Source organism: Erinaceus europaeus, chromosome 12 (genome assembly GCF_950295315.1).
Source record: "Erinaceus europaeus chromosome 12, mEriEur2.1, whole genome shotgun sequence".
In the NCBI taxonomy this organism is placed as follows: Eukaryota; Metazoa; Chordata; class Mammalia; order Eulipotyphla; family Erinaceidae; genus Erinaceus; species Erinaceus europaeus.
This window is the reverse complement of record NC_080173.1, coordinates 47,068,027-47,090,187: the sequence shown is the minus strand read 5'-3', so window position 1 is coordinate 47,090,187 and position 22,161 is coordinate 47,068,027. Positions and strand designations below refer to the sequence as shown.

Below are 22,161 nucleotides of genomic sequence, written 5' to 3'. Positions count from 1 at the left end.
TGATAACCAAAGTGAAAAGAAAAAAATAAAAAGGGAGAAACTTGTTTTAAAAATAGTCCAAATAATTAATGATTATTGCTAATATTTATAAAGCACTTACTGGAGTGCCCCTGTTTTAATTATTCGTCATGTATTTATTTGTTCATTTCACCATTATAATCCTGTGAGATATACTCATTTTTGGCCCCACTTTACCGAGGAAGAAACTGATGCAGAGAATTCTAAGTGATTCTAAGACCATACAGGCATGGAGCTGGAATCCTAACCCAGAGTTTATTTTCAGAAGTCCTGCTGCAAGACATTATGTTAGAATGGGAGGCCTCATTGATTTTTAAGTATGAGTTAAGGGAGTTGGGCGGTAGCACGGCGGATTAAGCGCACGTGGCACAAAGCACAAGGGCTGGCATAAGGATCCCGGTTCGAGCCCCCGACTCCCCAGCTGCAGGGGAGTTGCTTCACAGGCGGTGAAGCAGATCTCTAGGTGTCTATCTTTTTCTTCCCCTCTCTGACTTCCCCTCCTCTCTCCATTTCTCTCTGTCCTATCCAACAATACCGACATCAATAACAACAATGAGAACTACAACAACAATAAAAACAAGGGCAACAAAAAGGAAATAAATAAATATTTAAAAAAAAAAAAAAACCTCAGCTAAGTATGAGTTAAGTAGTATACTAAGTCAGTGTGAGCCCATGCTATTTCAGTAGTTATGTAGTATACTAAGTCAGTGTGAGCCCATACTATTTCAGTAGATATGTCTAGTGTTTGGATCAAAGGGTCTATAAACTTCACTGTAACTGGCCTCTATCTGGAATGACATTCTAATTGTACTTCAATTTAAAAGGTGCACTAAAACACAAATATATTCAGGGAGGGGCAATCAGGATGTGAGGTGACCAAGAACTTGAAAGAAGTGCCCAGTAAGGAGAAAGCTTGAAGAATAAGTAGGGGTATGAGATAAAAAAAATTAGGTACAGGAAAATTAGTCCTTCAGGTATTGGAGATTTATCCATGGGAGAGTACTTCACTCCAAAACCAGAATCAGTTTTCTCATAAAGATATTCCCAAACTTTGTTTTCTGCAGTAACCACCCCTCTATATGAGATTTCCCACCCTAACTTCAGATTAGAATCACCAAGGCAGAAATTTTAAAATAAGATAGAGATGACTAGGAACCATACCAGGTGCCAAACAAAACTCATGAAGGGTGGGATTTCAGTATTTAAAAGTTCCTTGAGTGATACTAATCTGTGGCCAGAGTGAGAGCCTTGGCGTAAGAGCAGAGATCAGGCTCAACCACGTGCGCTTAATCCGCTGCGCTACTGCCAGACTCCCGAAGAAAGTTCTTTTATAAATCACATTAAGATGCATGGGCTCGGGAGTTGGGCGCTAGTGCAGCAAGGTGCAAAGTGCACAAGGTGCAAAGTGCAAGGACCAGCATAAGGATCCCGGTTCGAGCCCCCGGCTCCCCACCTGTAGGGGAGTCGCTTCACAAGAGGTGAGGCAGGTCTGTAGGTATCTCTCTTTCTCTCCCCCTCTGTCTTCCCCTCCTCTCTCCATTTCTCTCTGTCCTATCCAACAACGACATCAATAACAGCAACAATAATAACTACAAGGGCAACAAAAGGGAATAAATAAATAAAAAGATATTTAAAAAATGCATGGGCTCTTCAGGGTTTAAGCCCCAGGTCCCCACCTGTAGGGGGCATTTGCTCAAATGGTGAAATAGTGCTACTGGTGCCTCTCTCTTCCTCCCCCCCCCATTGATTTCTGTCTCTATGAGAGAAAGAGGGGGGCAAAAGGGGAGTCACTAGGAACAGTGAAGTTGTGCAGGCACTGAGCCCCAGCAATAACTCTGATTGGGTATTAAAAAAAAAAAAAAAAGAAATAAAGTATGAGTTTTCTTCCAAGGTGTGAAGAAGTTTTGAAGCTTAAGTAGACTAGTAGCAATTACATGCATATTTCAGAAGGCTTCCTTAGGATGCGATAATCAAGGTGGAAAGATGGTGGTGGCCTGAACATGGATCAAAGCATATTAAGTGCTTTGTAATAGGTATTTCCCAAAGATATTAAAAAGGAATCTATGACAGGCAAAGGCAGGGTGACTCAGAGAAAGGGGGGGACTAAGGGACAACCTCTCAGTTCCTGTTGCATCTGGTCTTCAAATGAAGGTTGGATGCTCACCCTGAGATATGTCACAGCCGTAATTTCAACACTGGGAAGACAACTAGGGTTAAATAGTCTCTAGAGGGGGTCGGGCGGTGGCGCAGTGGGTTAAGCGTACGTGGTGCAAAGCGCAGGGACCGGCGTAAGGCTCCCGGTTCGAGCCCCCGGCTCCCCACCTGCAGTGGAGTCGCTTCACAGGGGGTGAAGCAGGTATGCAGGTGTCTATCTTTCTCTCCCCCTCTCTCTCTGTCTTCCCCTCCTCTCTCCATTTCTCTCTGTCCTATCCAACAACAAAGCAACGTCAACAATGGCAATAATAACCGCAAGGAGGCTGCAACAACTACGGCAACAAAAAAGGGGGGAAAATGGCCTCCAGGAGTGGTGGATTCATGGTGCAGGCACCGAGCCCAGCAATAACCCTGGAGGGAAATAAAGAGAAAAAAAAAAAGTCTCTAGAGAGACTAAACCAGTCAGTTTCATGCCTGAGGCTCTGAGGTGCCAGGTTCAATCTCCAATAAAAAAGAAAAAGAGAACAGAAAGAAGGGAGGAAAAAAAAAAAAAAGACTAATCAGTTTATAATAATTATCATGTGTGATTCCCCCACCTCATTAAAGTCACTGCAGTTCGGGTAGAGGCTAGATAGAATAATGGTTATGCAAAAGATTTTCATGCCTGAGGCTCCAAAGTCCCAGGTTCAATCCCCCCCCCACCATAAACCAGAGCTGAGCAGTGCTCTAGGAAAAAAAAAAAAAAAAAAAGATACTGTAATCCAAGAATAAATGCTGAGAAAAAAGTAGTAATTTTATACTTAACTAAAAGATTTGGACTCCTGCTGACAAAGTCAAAAAGAATCCAAGGCAAAAGGAAATCTTGCTATTCTTCTCCATGAAACTCCACTGCTGTGGCCAAGGGAAGTGACTCAGTAGACAGGGCATAGGACTTCATGCGTGAGGCCCTGGGTCCAATCCCCAGCACTGCACATTCCAGAGCAGAGCAGGGCTCTGATGTTTCTCTCATTTGCTCTAGTTCTCACTCACTCATAAAAGCAAAAACAGGGGGAGTCGGGCTGTAGCGCAGCAGGTTAAGCGCAGGTGGCGCAAAGCACAAGGACCGGCATAAGGATCCCGGTTCGAACCCCGGCTCCCCACCTGCAGGGGAGTCGCTTCACAGGCGGTGAAGCAGATCTACAGGTGTCTATCTTTCTCTCCCCCTCTGTCTTCCCCTCCTCTCTCCATTTCTCTCTGTCCTATCCAACAACGACAACAACAATAACAACTACAACAATAAAACAACAAGGGCAACAAAAGGGAATAAATAAATAAAATAAATATTTTTAAAAATTATTTTAAAAAAAGCAAAAACAGATTTTTAAAAAACAAAAACTCATATGCTGACTCTGCACTGTTCTTCAGCTAAAAAAAAAAAATGGAATTCTAAGACAGAGAAGTATGCTTAGAAGCTGGATCCTCAGGCCAAGTGATGAGACTTAAACCCCAGCTCCACAACATTTGTATCTGTGAGTTACTGCCCAGTCATATGCCCTCTTTATGCCTCAATTTGCTCATCTGTATAAAGGGGAGAAGACAGAGCACTTATGTCACAGGGTCATGCTATGAACTTGATGAACGGGGCCAGGTGGTGGTGCACCTGGTTAAGTGCACACATTACAATGCGCAAGGAAGCAAGTTCAAGCTCCTGGTCCCCACCTGTAGAGGAAAAGCTTCACAAGTGGTGAAGCAGTACTAGATATCTCTCTCCCTCTTTTTTTAAAAATATAAAATTTTATAAATATAAAATTTATAAATATAAATTAAAAATATAAAATTTTTAATTTTTTATATTTATTTATTTTCCCTTTTGTTGCCCTTGTTGCTTTTTATTGTTGTTGTTGTTATTGATGCTGTAGTTGTTAGGACAGAGAGAAATGGAGGGGGTGGGAGGTAGAGAGGGGGGAGAAAGATAGACACCTGCAGACCTGTGTCACCGCTTGTGAACCGACTCCCTGCAAGTGGGGAGCCAGGGGCTCAAACCAGGATCATTACACCGGTCCCTGCGCTTTGTGTCATGTGTGCTTAACCAGCTGCGACACCGCCCGACTCCCTCTCTCTCTCCCTTCCTCTTCTCACTTTCTCTGGCTCTATCCAATAATAAATAAATAAACATATATATTTCTTTTTTTTCTTTAGTATTTATTTATTCTCTTTTGTTGCCCTTGTTGTTTTATTGTTGTAGTTATTGATGTCGTCATTGTTGGATAGGACAGAGAGAAACGGAGAGAGGAGGGGAAGGCAGAGAGGGGGAGAGAAAGACAGACACCCACAGACCTGCTTCACTGCCTGTGAAGCGACTCCCCTGCAGGTGGGGAGCCAGGGCTCGAACCGGGATCCTTCCGCCGGCCCTTGCGCTTGGTGCCACATACGCTTAACCCACTGAACTACCGCCCGACTCCCAAACATATATATTTCTTTAAATAACTTAATGAGCTAATGCACCTGGCCAACCACTTTGGACACCACTGCCACACGGTATATGTATTTGTGTTATTAAATAGATCATGACTTTTCCAACAACCCAATATTACTCTGGTCCTGGAGCGGACTCCTTAACTGCACTGGTAACCCCCCCCCCATCCCCACTCAAATGCCAGCTCTGCCAAAGCACCACCCCTAGGACCCAGCAAAGTAGCCTCACTCAGAGTATGTGGTCAATATGTGCGTACTGAATGAATAATCACTGGTATGTATCTCAGCTACAGAGCAAGCCATGTCCTACCAAACTCCAAAAGAAGTCTTCTGAGGAAACAGAGCAACTCTTTCAGTTTTGTTATTTGAAAATTTTCAAGGATGGTCCATCAGTGACCCTTTCGATAAGAATAAAATCATCTGGGGCCCTAATCGGGGAGTCCTGAGATTCCCAAACAGACATGATGGACCTAGACCTCAAATAAATCCCTCTCTCCATTGTTACCGGTCATCTCTATCAGGAACAACACAATAAAACCCCTTTGTGGGCCCCCATAGGACCTTGCCTCAACTTGGATCAACAATGGTAGAGAATGTTCTATCCTCCAAAGGAGAATGGACAATATACTCTATGCTACACCTGAGGAAGATGGATCCTGATACTGGGGCAGCTTGGAACGTTCCTGGTTCCTAGGAAAACAAGATCAGCTCCTCCTGAATAATGTGATACAGAATTTGGAGGGGTTTGAGAGAAGCAAAGCAACCTTCCAGTGAGGTCTAAAAACTGATGACTCACCCACACTAGAATCAGAATAAAACTGCCAACTTTAAAAAATATATATTTATTTATTCATTTTCCCTTTTGTTGCCCTTGTTGTTTTATTGTTGTTGTTGCTGTTGTTGTTATTGATGTCATTGTTGCTGGATAAGACAGCAAGAAATGGAGAGAGGAGGGGAAGACAGAGAGGGAGAGAGAAAGACAGACACCTGCAGACCTGCTTCACCACCTGGAAGCAACTCCCCTGCAGGTGGGGAGCCAGGGGCTTGAAGCGGGATCCTTAATGCCAGTCCTTGTGCTTTGTGCCACATGTGCTTAACCCACTGCACTACTGCCCAACTCCTGACTGCCAACTTTTTAAAACAAAAGGCATATAACCTTGGAGACACAATTTGCTGGCTAGGAGACAAATGTAATGTCAAAATTTCCAGGCTTGAGGGCAGTTGAAGTGAGAGGGCAAGCTGCTGGGAAAAGCTTATGGATACTGTTAGCTTTGGCCAAAATTCAAATGCATCCACTGAGGTTGACTGTCATGCATATTATTACTATTCTTTTTTATTTATTTTTATTTTTTAAATCTTTATATTTACTTAATGGACAGAAAGCCAGAAATTGAGAGGAAAGGGATAACAGAGAAGAGAGACACCTGCAGCCTTGCTTCACCACTTGCAAAGGTTTCCCCATGCAGATGGGGACCAGGGGCTCGAACCCTGGTCCTTGTGTATTGCAACATGTATACTCAACCAGGTGTGCCACCGCCTGCCCCCTATTTTTATTTTATTTTATTTTATTTTATTTATTATTTACCAGAGCACTGCTCAGCTCTGGCTTATGCCTGGGATTGAACCTGGGACTTAGGAGTCTCAGGCCTTTGCATAGACATTACGAGAACTACCCCTGTAGTTATTGAGGGGTTTTTGTTTGTGTTGTTTTGTTTTTGCCTCCAGGGTTATCAGTAGGGCTCATGCCTGCACAGGAATCCACTGCTCTTGGAGGTTTTTTTTTTTTCCTTTGTTTTTGTTGTTATCTCTGTTGCTGCTGTTGGATAGGACAGACAGAAAACAATAGACGAGGAGAAGGCAGAGATGGGGAAAGAGAGAGACTCAACGCAGACCCACTTTACCACTTGAGAAGCAACCCCCCTGCAGGTGGGGGAGTTGCTCAAACCAGGATCCTTGCGCTAGTTGCATCACTTCACACCATGTGTGCCCAACCCAGTGTGAGACTGCCCGGCCCTCTGTTATTGCTGTTCTTTTTTTTTTTGGCCTCCAGGGTTATCCCTTGGGCTGGGTGCCTGCACTACAAATCCACTGCTCCTGAAGGCCATTTCCCCCATTTTGTTGCCCTTGTTGCCTTGTTATTATTGTTACTGTTGTTGGATAGGACAGAGAGAAATCAAAAGAGGAGGGGAAGACAGAGAAGGGGAAAGAAAGATAGATACCTTCAGGCCTAGAACCAGGATTCTTACACTGGTCCTTGGGATTTGGACCATGTGCGCTTAACCTGCTGTGCCACCGACCGGCCCCCATGTTATTGCTGTTCTAAGCAGACAGCTGAACCAATGTAGAGAAAAGAAACTTGGAAGGGAGTCGGGGGGTAGCACAGTGGGTTAAGCACATTGTGGTGCAAAGCACAAGGACCTGTGTAAGGATCCCGGTTCAAGCCCCTGGCTCCCCACCTGCAGGGGAGTCGCTTCACAGGCGGTGAAGCAGGTCTGCAGGTGTCTATCTTTCTCTCCCCCTCTCTGTCTTCCCCTCCTCTCTCCATTTCTCTCTGTCCTACCCAATAACAATGACATCAATAACAATAATAATAACTACAACAAGAAAACAACATGGGCAACAAAAGGGAACAAATAAATAAATAAATATCTTTAAAAAAAAAAGAAAAAGAAAAGAAACTTGGAAAATTCTGAATCTCTGGGAAGGTGATTTAACAGGTAAAGTATATGGTTTGCAGGTATAGCAGTCCCAGGTTAATCCCCAGCACTACATATGATAGAGTACTAGAAAAAAAATGACTCCTTGGGAGTCGGGCTGTAGCACAGCGGGTTAAGCGCAGGTGGCGCAAAGCACAAGGACCGGCATAAGGATCCCGGTTCGAACCCCAGCTTCCCACCTGCAGGGGAGTCGCTTCACAGGCGGTGAAGCAGGTCTGCAGGTGTCTGTCTTTCTCCTCTCTGTCTTCCCCTCCTGTCTCCATTTCTCTCTGTCCTATCCAACAACGACAACAACAATAATAACTACAACAATAAAACAACAAGGGCAACAAAAGGGAATAAATAAATAAAATAAATGAAGGGAAAAAAATGACTCCTCTTTCTCTTTCTCTAAACAAATTCTGAATCTCAAAGTCATAGATCATAATATAGATTAACATAATTACAGAAGAGAAGGAAGAACCTTTTCCTAAATTTATTCATGTCACTTTGCTCCTAGGAGATATCAGACAAAGCATAGTGGTTTACTCATTAGACCTTCATGCCTAAGGTTTCTGGGTCCCAGGTTCAATCCCCATAAGCCAGAGCTAAGCAGTCCTCTGGTTGAAATTTTTGAAAAAAGAAGAATACTAAAGAAGTTCTAGTCACGGGGGTGGGGGGCAGACAGTAATATACCCCGTTAAGCACACATATCAGCAAGTGCAAGGATCCAGGTTCAAGCCCCTGCTACCTACCTGCAGGAGGGACACTTCACAAGTGGTAAAGCGGGTCTACAGGTGTCTCTCTCCTTCTCTAACCCCCTCCTCTCAATTTCTCACTGTCCTGTCAAATAAAAGAGAAAGAGAAAAAAAATGGCTGCCAGGTACAGTGGATACGTAGTGCTGGCACCAAGCCCCAGAAATAACCCTGATGGAAGAAATAATAATAATAATAATAAAAGAAATTCTAGTCACTTAGCATGGCGCAATGTATAACTGGGCCTGAGAATCCATGTCTATGACTTGTGTGCTAAAACTCCTTCCTTCAAAGTAACAATTGTTTGGGAATAGTACTTCCAATTCAAAGATCATTCATTTGTAGTGGTTGTGAAACAGAACCCCTAATTCTGACACCCCTCACATTGAGTGGAGGGGCACTTTATCACCTCCCCTTGAATCTGCTCCAACCAGCAAAGTATGATGGAAATGTCCATATGTAATTTCCACAGCTATAATGCTTCCAGCTGATTCTGTAGAAGGCTAATGCTCCAGGGAGTCTGGTGGTAGCACAGCGAGTTAAGCGCACGTGGCACAAAGCACAAGGACCTGCGTAAGGATCCTGGTTCGAGGCCCCGGCTCTCCACCTACAGGGGAGTCGCTTCACAAGCGGTGAAGCAGGTCTGTAGGTGTCTACCTTTCTCTCTCCCTTTGTCTTCCCCTCCTCTCTCCATTTCTCTCTGTTCTATGCAACTACAACAACATCAATAACAACAATAATAACTACAACAATAAAACAAGGGCAACAAAAGGGAAAATATTTTTTAAAAATTAAAAAAAACAAAAGAAGGCTAATGCTCCTGAACCCAGTGGCTATTCTCTGAGAAGAAACCCAAAGCAGAAGGAGAGGAGCCCTGGCTGCACCTAGTCTACACGCTCAGCTGAGGTCAGCCCTTGAATCCTCCCGGTCCAGGCATTAGGTATGTGAGTGAACCAGCCTTCAGATGACAACTCCACCTAGACGTTCAAGTCTTCCCAGCTGAGGTCCCAGATATTACTAAGCAAAGATAGATTAAAGATAGATAAGTCATTCCTGCTGAGCCTATCTGAATTCCTATGCACAGAATCCAGAAATGCAAGAAGACAGTAGTTGCCTTACACTACTAGTTTAAGGTGGTTTACTGCACTTGGTGACTAGAATAACTTTATCACTAACACAGTGAAGAAATATAATCTTTGAGAGAGTCCAAGTTCAATGAGAAAATGTGGTAGCTATACAGGGAAAAACTTTGCTATTGAAACTACTTTAGGGAGTTGGGTGATGGCGCAGCAGGTTAAGAGTATGTGGTACAAAACGAAAGGACCAGCATAAGGACCCCGGTTCGAGCCCCCGGCTCTCCACCTGCAGGGGAGTCACTTCACAGACAGTGAAGCAGGTCTGCAGGTGTCTCTCTTTCTCTCCCCCTCTGTCTTCCCCTCCTCTCTCCATTTCTCTCTATCCTATCCAACAACAATAATAATAACCACAACAATAAAACAAGAGCAACAAAAAGGGAATAAATATTTTTTTAAAAAACTACTTTAATAGTAAACCTTTTATCTTCTCTATGTATTCAGTGTGTGTGTGTGTGTGTGTGTGTATTCACTTTCTAGATGGCTTACCCAAACTCACTCTTTCAAAATAACACCTAAGAGCTGGGTGGTGGAAAACCCGGTTAAGCACTCATACTACTAAGTGCAAGAAGCTGTGCAAGGATCCAGGTTTGAGCTCCCAATTCCCCACCTGCAAAGGGGGATGTTTCACAAGTGGTGAAGCAGGTCTGCAGGTGTCTGTCTTTCTCTATCCCATTCTATTTTCCCATCCTCTCTCAGTTTCTCTCTGTCCTATCCAAGAAAATGGAAAAAATGACCACCAGGAGCCATGGATTAAAAATAATGGCACCCAAGTCCCAGCAGTAACCCTAGAGACAAAAAAACAAACATCTGCACACAAATTCCAAATTTCTCTCTCTAGCATTATGCCTCATCATAAATGTCAGAGTTCTACATCCAGTTGTCTACTCAAAAGCTCCATTTCAACAACAAACAAGCATCTCCAACTTAATGTATGCCTTTTTTTAGTAACCTCTTCCAAGGGCCAAGGCAGTAGATCAGCAGCAGAGTGCATGTCTTACATGCCTAATATCCTGGTATGGCATACAATGACTATTCTCTCTCTCTCTCTCTCTCTCTCTCTCTCTCTCAATAAACAAAACAAAAAAATTCTTCATAAAGATTTTATTTTTTTAATACTTGTATTTATTGGATAGAAGCACAAAGAAACTGAACAGAAGAAGAGAAGAGACTGAACTCTTTTACCAGCAACACTGTTTGAGGGCTTGCAAAGCTTTCCCCCAGCAGGTAGGGACCAAGAGTTGAAACATGATCCTTGGACATTGTAACATGTGTGATCAGCCAGGTGTGCCATTAAAATTATTTTATTTCTGTATTTTTTAAATGATAGACAATACCCTAGAGCTCTGGTTTATAACTGTGTTAAAGATTAAACCTGGGAGTTCAGAGCCTCAGGCATGAGAATCTTTTTGCTTAACCATTATGCTATCTTCCCAGCAAGAAAAAGAAAAAAAGACTTCAGACTTCTAGCCAGCTTCCTCTCCACTCTTCCCCATTTCCCCATTTTAGCAAATGACAATTCCATTCTTGCATGTGCTCAGGCTAAAATCGTTAACATCTCCTACTTCCTCCCTCTGCTCTCCCACATCCAATTCATTAGCAAATCCTTTACTTTAAAAATATATCTACACAGCTAGGAATGTGAGCACTTCTAACCCCCTTCCACTGCTACAATTGTAATCTAAACCATCACCATCTCAAGACTACTATACACAACTTCTAAGTCCTTATGATGCCTTTACCCTTGTCCCTTGACAGTCTAGCCCTCAACAATCCTTTCAAAATGTGTCAGATCTTTTCACTTCTCTGCTCAAAACCCACAGGAATACTCATGAGAACGGCATAAAATTTCTGGTTAAATGTTGTCCTAAAGCCTAAAGCCAGAGCAATAGTTACAAACGCACAAAGATGTCAATAAAACTCTGAAATCTGGGAAACGGTCGGTAAAACAGCAGTTTAAACACACATGGCGCAAAGCGCAAGGCCCGGCTTGAGGATCCTGGTTCAAGTCCCAGGCTCCCCACCTGCAGGTGGGTAGCTTCACAGATGGTGAAGCAGGTCTGAAGATGTCTGTCTTTCTCTCCCCCGTCTCCCCTCCTCTCCATTTCTCTCTGTCCTGTCCAACAACAACACAGCAATAACAACAGTGATAATAGACACAACAAAGATAAAAACAACAAGGGCAACAAAAGGGAAAAAATAGCCTCCAGGAACAGTGGATGTGTAGCGCAGGCACCAAGCCCCAGCAATAACCCTGGAGGCAAAAAAAAAAAAAAAAAACTCTGAAATCTGGGAAGCAGCAAGGTGACACTAACCTAGCAGGACATAGGAAGCTGTTTGTCTGGAGACAACCAAGGGCAAACTTGGGGATCTCAGGCACAGTTAGAAGCAAAAGTTACTAAACTAAAACACAGAGATTGTGCAAGAAGTTACGTACATCAACACCCAGAATTCTGGCAGCCAGCCCCCTCCATTGTCCCACAGTGAAACTCAACTAAGAACTATAGCCCTTCTGAAGGATACTTCCAACATAAAGGAGAGATGAAACAGGAATAAGAATAAAGAAATGCTGGGAGTCAGGCGGTAGCACAGCGGGTTAAGCGCATGTGGCGCAAAGTGCAAGGACCAGCGTAAGGATCCTGGTTCGAGCCCTCAGCTCCCCCACCTGTAGGGGAGTCGCTTCACAGGTGGTGAAGCAGGTCTGCAGGTGTCTATCTTTCTCTCCCCCTCTGTCTTCCCCTCCTCTCTCCATTTCTCTCTGTCCTATCCAACAACAATGTCAGGCATCAATAACAACAATAAAACAAGGACAACAAAAGGGAATAAATAAATAAATATTTTTTAAAAAAAGAAGAACTAAAAAAAATTTTTTTAAAAAGAATAAAGAAATGCTCACTGGAAAACAAAACAAAAATGAGTTGTTGAGGAACTTAAATAAATGGGTTAAAAAATAAAGCCGATGAAACCCCACAGAACATAATAAAAACAAATCCCTAGAATGTAATAAAAACAAAAAAGATGGAAAACAGAAGCAGAGAGGAAACAAAACTCATGATCTATCCAGAAGACCTAATATCTAAGCAAATAAGGAATATGAATTTCCCGTTCCAGATTGGAAGAGACCCAATTCAGTAACAGTAATAGGCCTACACTAAGACACAGCCTGTGAAACTTTCACAACAGTGTGAGTAAAGAAGTTACACAAGATTCCACAGAAAAGACAAGGTTTCTTGAAGAGGATCAGAAATCATAAAAGCATAGACTTTCAATACAAACACTGAAGGACTTCAAGTCAACTGAGCTTACAATAGTTTTTAAAAATAATGAGCAAGTGATCCAATCCCTATCAAAATGATCACTCAAGGGGTCTGGGTGGTAGCACACCTGGTTGAGTGCACGTTACAAAGCACACGGACCCAGGTGCCAGCCCCCGGTCCCCATTTTCAAGGGGAAAGCTTTGCAAGTGGTGAAGCAGTGCTGCAGGTGTCTCTCTGTCACTCTCCCTCACTATTTCCCCCTTCCCTCTCGATTTCTGTCTCTCTCTATCCAATAAATAAAGGTAATTTTTAAAAATGACCACTTAAATGTAGAGAACATGTATTTCAAGAACTCAAAAAAATTACTTTTCATGAACTTTTTCTTACTATCTTTTATAGAATTATTTGCTTCAGCAAAAGAAGCAATGAAGTCAGGGGCCAGGCAGTGGTGCACCTGGTTAAGTGCACACATCCAGTGTGCAAGGACCTGGGTTCAAGCCCCTGGACCCCCCACCTGCAGGGGGAAAGCTTCACAAGTGGTGAAGCAGGGCTGCAGGTCTCTCTCCCTCCTCTCAATTTCTGTTTCTATACAATAATAAATAAATAGTAAAATATTTTTAAAAGTAAAGTCAGAAAGAGAAAGATACGGAATCTAGGAAAGAGAATCTAACATATACAGTGGTAAAAGGAAATCCAAATAATAACAGGATTGAGTTAGGGATGCAGGGAAGTTATTCAGAAAATAACAAGTAGGTTGCCAATATCAATGTATTTAAGCATCTGAAATAGCAGCCAAGCATTTGAGAGAACTACTTGAACAACTGAAGGAAACTGAGCAATAGGTATAATGAGACTAAGTAAAAATCTTAAATAAAAATATTGACAGGAAGTCAGGTGGCAGTGCAGTGGGTTAAGCGCACATGGTGCAAAGCGCAAGGACCTGCATAAGGATCCCGGTTCGAGCCCACAGCTCCCCACTTGCAGGGGAGTCGCTTCACAGGCGGTGAAGTAAGTCTGCAAGTGTCTTTCCCCCGCTCTGCCTGCCCCTCCTCTCTCCATTTCTCCCAGTCCCATCTAACAATGACAGCATCAATAACAACAACAATAAATGCAACAATAATAATGAAAACAAGGGCAACAAAAGGGAAAATAAATGAATAAATATTAAAAATTAAAAAAAATAAAATTAAAATATTGACTCAGGAGTTGGGCGGTAGAGCAGCGGGTTAAGCACACATGGCACAAAGCGCAAAGACGGGCATAAGGATCCTGGTTGGAGCCCCCGGCTCCCCCAGCTCTAGGGGAGTCGCTTCACAGGCGGTAAAGCAGGTCTGCAGGAGTCTATCTTTCTCTTCCCCTCTCTGTCTTCCCCTCCTCTCTCCATTTCTCTCTGTCCTATCCAACAATAACAACATCAGTAACAACAACGATCCTTCCTAGCCGACTGAATCCACATGGATCCCAGTCACTTTCAAAGCCACCAACAAGCAGCTCCTGACAGCTTTCAAGCTGTTGGTCCTGCTCTTCGAGTCCTCCAACTTAATGTTGAGGGGCTGTCCTTTGCCAAACGCGTTCTTATTGGTCAATTGGCGATACAGCATCAGGCAGATGTTATCTGCCTACAAGAAACACATATATCAGTCGATGAAGCTGCTCGATTCACCATCAGTGGATTCCATTTAATATGCTATAATCTCCATCCTAAACACGGCCGAGCCATCTACGCCAAATCATGTCTTGCGGATGTTTACCATACGGCCTCTTTGACCTTCTACGACTCCATTACTATTGGAACTATTCAGCTCGTCAACGTATATAAGCCTCCCAGTGCCTCATGGGATAATGAGGTCCTGCCTAGCCCGAATCACCCAGCCGTTTACGTTGGAGACTTTAATAGTCATCACCAAGACTGGGGATATTCCTCCACTCGTGCTGACGGCTCTATCTTAGCCGACAGGGCTTCAGCGAATGACCTCTCCCTATTATACGATCCCAAACAGCCAGGCTCTTTTCATAGTGCTAGATGGAATAAAGACTCGTCACCCGACCTGTGCTGGATTAGCACAGTCAACGGCCAAGCCTTTCCCGCTACGAGACAAGTTCTCAAGATCTTCCCGCACAGTCATCACCGCCCAGCTATCATCCACATTGGTCTCCAGCTCCCAGTGATTCTGTGCTCGAAGAAACTAAGATGGAACTTTCGGAAAGCAAACTGGCGTCTGTTCAGTGATCTTACCAACAAATCTATTCCTGCAATTCCAATTAACTCTATCCCCTCTGAAGATTCCTACAGGCGCTTCCGCCAAGCCATCTTCAAAGCAGCTTCCCAAGCTATTCCTCGTGGGAGACGTGCTAACTATACTATACGCCTTGTCTTGATGCTGAATGCGAGCAACTACTAAAGCAGTATGATGAGTCGGGCGACCCAGATGTGGCTGACCATCTCATTGCCTCCCTGGATGCAGCACGCCAAGCCCGCTGGCAACAACTCACGGAAAGTCTGAACTTCACCCACTCAAGTAGGAAGGCCTGGAAGCTTCTTCACAGACCGGGTGCCGGTAGCCAACCCCCTCCCGTCTCCCATCCTCCCGTATCTCCAAACTCAGTGGCCAGTCACCTAACTCAAGTTGGACGTGCTAAGATCGACCCAGTCTGGAAAAGAGAAATTTCCCACGAGTGGTCATCCCACTTCTGGTTATCTTGTCCATCTCCAAAACTCTCTCCCTTTACACTGTCTGAACTGGAAGACGCTTTGAAGAGGGTTAAACCGGGAACAGCTGCTGGCTATGATAACATCACCCCAGAACTCATTCTTAACCTGGGTCCCGCGGCAAAGAAGTGGCTCGCTTCATTCCTGTCCCACATCTTGGAATCTGAGTCTATGCCCAAAGTTTGGCATCGTGCGAAGATAATAGCGGTTTTGAAACCAAAGAAAGACCCAACACTGGCCGCCAGCTATAGACCAATTTCTCTCCTTTCCGTGTGTTACAAACTCCTTGAGAGGCTGCTTCTGTCACGTATTTCTCCTCTTACAGAGAAATTCCTATCACCCGCCCAAGCTGGTTTCCGCCCAGGAAGATCTACCTGCGAACAAGCCCTGGCCCTCTCAACTTACATTGAAAATGGATTCCAGAAGAATTTAAAGACGGGTGCTGTCTTTGTTGATCTCACAGCAGCCTATGACACGGTCTGGCACCGTGGTCTCCTAGTCAAGATCTCAAGATGCCTGCCTCCATGGGTGGCCAAAACTGTATCGTTTCTTCTCCAAAACAGAAGATTCCGGGTGCATCTGGGTGACAAGTCTAGCAGATGGAGACTTGTCTCAAGTGGCCTCCCCTAGGGCTCTGTTCTGGCTCCTACGCTATTTAATATTTACATCAATGACCTCCCAGAAACTTCTTCAAGGAAGTTCATCTACGCCGATGACATCTGCTGTGCAACTCAGGCATCAAAGTTCTACATCCTTGAGGAAACACTCACGAAAGACATGTCTCTGATATCTGATTACTGTAAAAAATGGCGACTAATCCCTAGCACTGCAAAAACGGTATCATCTGTTTTCCATCTACACCATGCCTCGGCCTTGCTTGAGCTTAATGTGCAGCTTGGCGATACGAGAATCCGGCATGAAGCCCAGCCAGTCTATCTTGGCGTTACTCTCGATCGCACTCTGTCATTTCACAAACATCTCATAAAAACTGCAGCAAAGGTGGGCGCGAGGAATAACATCATTGCAAGACTGGCCAGCTCCTCATGGGGCACGAGCGCTTCCACACTACGATCATCATCATCTCTGGCATTATGCTATTCCACTGCAGAATACTGTGCCCCAGTATGGTTCCGTAGCCCCCATGTCCACTTGGTCGATTCCAAATTATATTCCATGAGGATAATTTCTGGAACCATCCATTCCACCCCGGTTCCATGGCTGCCAGTTCTTAGCAACATCACCCCGCCAGATATTCGTCGGGATGCCGCATCATCTAAGTTCATTTCCCACGTCTATGCTCGACCAGACCTGCCAATATACGCGGATATCTTCGCCCACCCTGTCCAACGCTTGATGTCTCGTCACCCAATCTGGTCCCCTATGCCTACACTGAACTTCTCTGTTCCAGACTCTTGGAAACAGAGTTGGCAGTCAGCTGAGGTAAAGAACAAACACCTCATCACAGACCCCTGCAAGCGTCAACCCGGCTTTGACCTATGATCGGGCCCTCCTCAATAGCTATCGAACGGGCCATGGCCGGTGCGCCGCTATGTTCCATCGCTGGGGAGCCAGAGACGACCCGAACTGCCCCTGCGGCTCCAGACAGACTATGACCCACATAGTCAACGACTGCCACCTCTCCAGATTCAAAGGAGGTCTCGAAACTTTACATCAGGCTCAACCTGGCGCTGTTGACTGGCTACGGAAGAAGGGCAAACGCTAGAAGAAGAAGTAACAACAACTACAACAATAAAGCCACAAGGGCAACAAAAGGGAGTACATAAATATTATTTTTTCAAATTGGATTTATAAATATAAATATATTGACTCTAGAGGGTCAGGTGGTAGCACACCTTTTTAAGTGCACACATTGCCATGCTCAAGGACCCAGGTTTGAGCTCCTATTCCCCATCTGCAAGGAGGGAGCATCATGAGTGGTGAAGCAGTACTGCAGGTGTTTTTCGTTCTCTTTCCTATCTCCCTCTTTTCTCTTAATTTCTGACTCTATCTAATAAGAATAAATATTTTAAAGTGTTAAATGATTTACATATATTATATTATATTACATTATAATCATGGCAGTAAGTACCCAAGGAAAAAGCTCAGTTCTTGGTTGCCTCTGAAAAGCAATGCTTAGAAATGAGAAAGGCTGAGGCCGGGTGGTGGCACACCCAGTTGAACATACATTACCATGAACAAGGAGGACCTTGGTTAAGCCCCCAGCCCCCACCTTAAAAGGAGCACTTCAGGAGTGGTGAAGCAGGTCTGAAGGTGTCTGTCTCCCTCTCTACTGCCCACTCCCCCTCTCAACATATCTCTGTCCTATCAAATAAAATAGAAAAAAAGAGAGGAAAAAAAAAAAAAAAAGGAAAAAGTGGCTGCCTGGAGTTGTAGACTCACAGTGCCAGCACCAAGCCAGTGCTAGGCCTGGCAGCAATAAAACAGTTTAAAATCAAGAAAGAAGAAGTGACAGGACAGAAAATTGTCAAGTTCAGTATATCCTTTCAGTACTTTTTTCCCACCAGGGTTTATCAATGGTGCTCAGCCTACATGATTCTACATGATTCCAGCAGCTTTATCTTTTCTTCTTTCCTCTAGATCCAGGGTGAGAGACAGAAAGAGTGAGAAAAGACAAGAAAGAGCGAGAAAAGACAAGAAAGAGAGACACCATAGCCTTGCTTGCCATTAGTGAAAATGCCCTGATGCAGCTGCTCTCACATGGTGGCCATGCGCCCAAGCCCTGACACAGGGTGAGATGTGCAATCTACCAGGTGAGCCGCCTGCCAATCCCCACCTTCCAGCATTTCATTAAAGTTTGAGTACACAATATAATTTGGTCAAAATAATATTGGAAGTGGGGTCAAGAATCACTCCACTCTGAAACATTCAGTGGTAGGGATCGAACATGGAGCTTCAGGCACACAAGTCTTGTGTTCTCTCTGCTGAGATGTCTCCCCCAGTCGCCCACAATATTTTATTTCTAAATTGTTTCTTGTTAGGAAACTGTGAGGGCTCACAAAGCACCCTGCATTCCTGACACTATGGCCTATCTACATAACCATTGTTTTGCCTGAAAGATCCCCACCCATTCCATTCCTTTTATCTATCTGCTTTCTACCCTCAAGACCCTCCCTGCCTACAGAGTAGTATTAATTCTACCAGTTAAAACCCTCGCAACAGTTGCTAAGGAAGTTTCTACCTTCCCAGCCCCCTTTTGCCTTTCTCCGCCCCTTTCCTAGCCATTTCCATTTCCGACTTGCCACTTCTGGGTCTGCCCTTTAAAAGCCTTGGCTCTCTGATCAATAAAGATTTGCATTGCCTCGTCACCATGTGTTTGGTTCCTGAGTCAGCTCCCTCCTGTCACTGAGTGAGGAGCAGCCCAGGATGGCTCCGGTGGAGTTCTTTCCAACCCAGAGAGTACGCACCTGGGAAGAGGCACCCCCACGCTAGTTCGGCAGTTTCTAAGCATTTATTGAATAAAAAAATTAAAATAGTTTTAAATGAAATACCTAGTACTAAAATAAAATTTAGGCAGCATCATTTTATATCCTTTTTGGAGAAATCTTAACTCACTTGTTCATTTATTCTTGCAAAAATGAAAAACACCCAGACTAGAACCAAGGGCAAGGAATAGAGTGGAGATTACAGAAGACTAGTTCCTGCCCTGTCTCAGCAAAAGAATATATGTGTATATATTTTAGGAAGTAAATTAGTAAAGTAGGAAATAAACTAGAAAGAGACATCACTTTTGATCAGAGGAATAAGGATGCTAGAAGTTGAGTGGTCAGGCTTGGCTAGCTCTCTCAGAGTAATGTAAAGCCTGTGCCCAGAGATAAGCAGACAAAGCACAGTGACTTTTTGGCCAGTTAAACTATTCTGAATGCTACTATAATAGATGATATGTATAACTGCACATTTGTCAAAATCTACATGATGTGAATGAACTTTACACATAGAGTGAACTTTCATGTAAATTATAGATGTTTACTCATAATGTACAGCTAGTAGTTTATTAATCTTAACGAATGTACCACATTAATGCGAGATCTTGGTAATTGGAGACAGGAGGGGGCCAATAGGAAGTGTGCTCAATTTTCTCTATAAGCCTTAACCTGCTCTTTAAAAAAAGAGAGAGAGAGAGAGAGAGAGAGAGAGAAAGAAAGAAAGAAAGAAAGAAAGAAAGAAAGAAAGAAAGAAAGAAAGCTCTAGGGGGCTGGGAGATGGATTCAGCTGGTAGATTGCACACTTTCTCACATATGAAGGCCCAGGTTTGAGCCTCCAGTCACTACATGAGAATACTAGCATAGTGGAAGCTTCATCAGGTGCTACAGTGTCTCTTTAAAAAAAGGGAGGGGGGCAGGTGGTGGCACACCTGGTTAAGTGCACACACTACAGTGTGCAATGACCTGGGTCCGAGCCCCTGATACCCACTTGCAGGGGGGAAGCTTCATGAGTGGTGAAGCAGGGCTGCAGGTGTTTCTCTGTCTGTCTCCCTCTCTAGCTCCTTCTCCCCTCTCAATTTCTCTGTTTCTATCCAAAAAATTAATTAATTAATTAATTAAATATATAAATACAAAAGTTCCACTAGAGCAGAGGAATAGTGCAGGTGCAGACTCCCAGCAATAACTCTGGTGGCATAAAAATAAAAAATAAGGTATATTACTGAGGCAACTGAAACGAAGGAACTTGTAAAATAAATAGTAACCAAACTGTCTCTCAGATTTGAGAAGAACTATCGTGATTATCAGACTTTGGTGGTGGTTATAGTGAAAACACACCCCTAAAATTTTCTTTAATAACATGTATCTCTAAAATTTACAAATTTGTAAACCAGTGTTAAATCACTAATAAAGAAAAGAAGTCAGGGGCCAAGCGGTGGTGCACCTGGTTAAGCACACACATTACAGTGCACAAGTATCCAAGTTCAAGCCCCTGGTCCCCACCTGCATGGGTCAACCTTCATGAGTGGTGAAGCAGGAATGCAGGAGGTCTCTCTCTGTCTCTCTCCCTATCTTTCTTCCTCCCCTCTCAATTTCTCCCTGTCTCTATCCAATAATAAATAAATAAAACTGTTTTTTAAAATATAAACAAATTTTATTTTTTTATTTTATTTTATTTTATTTTTTTTATTGTTGTAGTTATTATTGATGTCGTCGTTGTTGGATAGGACAGAGAGAAATGGAGAGAGGAGGGGAAGACAGAGAGGAGGAGAGAAAGATAGACACCTGCAGACCTGCTTCACCGCCTGTGAAGCGACTCCCCTGCAGGTGGGGAGCCGGGGTTCGAACCGAGATCCTTATGCCAGTCCTTGTGCTTTGCGCCACCTGCGCTTAACCTGCTGCGCTACAGCCCGACTCCCAACAAATTTTATTTTTAAAGAAAAATCTGTTGTGGTCTGGGAGATGGCACAGTGGATAAAGCACTGACTCTCAAGCATGAGGTTCTGATTGAATTTCTGGAAGCACATGTACCAGAGTGATGTCTGGTTCATTCTCCTCCAATCTTTCACATGAATAAATAAATAAAAGTACACACACATACACACTAGTGGTAGAGTGTCAGGCTTGCATGCCTGAGTTTCCTGATTCCATACCCAATGCTGTGTGTGAGAGTGGTGCTCTGGCTTGTTTCTATCACTGCCTTCACAACTGGTGAAGCAGGTCTGCAGGTGTCTATCTTTCTCTCCCCCTCTGTCCTCCCCTCCTCTCTCAATCCTATGCAACAATAACATCAATGGCAACAATAACAATAATAACAACAACAACAAGGGCAACAAAATGGGAAAAAAATGGCCTCCAGGAGCAGTGGATTCGTAGTGCAGGCACCAAGCCCCAGCGATAACCCTGGAGGCAAAATAATAATAATAAAGTCAGGCAGGGGAGATAGCATAATGGTTATGCAAAAGACTTTCGTGCTTGAGATTCTGAAGCCCCTCCCCTCCCCCCCCAATACCATCATAAACCAGAGCTGAGCAATACTTTGGTAATATATATATATATATATATATACATATATACATATAATAACTTCAGGGGCCAGGTAGTGGTGCACCTGGTTAAGTGCACACATTACAATGCACAAAGGCCATTGTATAAAGTAGGGGCCAGGCAGTGACATACCTGGTTGAGCACATGTGTTACTATGCTCAAAGGCCTAGCTGCAAACCCCTAGTCCCCATTTGCAGGGGGAAGCTTCACAAGTAGTAAAGTAATGCTGCAGGTATCTCTCTCCATATCTTTCCATTTCTCTCTGGCCCTATCTAATATGCATATAAATAAATAAATATACAATTAAGTCTATTGATTTCAATGTATGAATGGAGCTGTATAAAATATTTTTTAATATAAATCTGACCCAAAAGGTTTAAGTTATTTTCAAGATGGAAAATGAGATATCTTCCAATTAAATACGTTTTCCTATGAAAGCCTTGTCAAAATAAATATATTTGAAGAGAGAGAGAGAGAGAGACTTCATTGCATATCATAGTTGTGCATGATTGTAAGCACTCTTCAGAGGATAGCTGGTCTTAACCATTAGTACCAACACAAGAGAAAGTTAAAGAAAAGGGTCCATTACTCATAAAGCTACAATCCAACAATGTGAGATAATAGTTACAATTTAGAAAAAGAACAAATATTCAGAAAATAATAAAGAACTTAGAAAGATTATTCTATCTGCATTGTGGGTAGCATATGACTGAATTTCTTTTTAAAAAATGTTTTTACTATGTTTATTGGATAGGGACAGCCAGAAATGAAGAGGGAAGGGGGCATAAGGAAGGAGAGAGGGAGAGAGACAGAGAGACACCTGCAACACTGCTTCACTACTTGCAAAGCTTTCCCCCTGCAGGTGGGGACTGGGGGCGCAAATCCAGGTCCTTATTCATTGTAACGTGTGCACTCAACCAGGTGCACCACCACCTGGCCCCACTTATGACTGAAATTCTAAACATCACACCCAAAAGGAACTTTACCTGAAGCATA

General features: G+C 43.5%; 1 protein-coding gene across 6 annotated transcripts in view; it reads right to left on the bottom strand.

Moving 5' to 3' along the window:
- The window catches only part of STAT3 (signal transducer and activator of transcription 3), a 91,214-nt gene that overhangs the window by 53,511 nt on the left and 15,542 nt on the right, over positions 1-22,161 (bottom strand). The window contains exon 2 of one of the 6 annotated variants that reach the window (XM_060203489.1): positions 8,078-8,165. The exons of 4 other annotated variants lie outside the window; for them this stretch is intronic. The gene's annotated coding sequence lies outside the window, so the exon portion shown is untranslated. Of the gene's footprint in view, positions 1-2,182; positions 2,249-8,077; positions 8,166-22,161 lie in introns of those variants that run through there. One more of the 6 variants, XM_060203490.1, reaches the window with a different exon arrangement.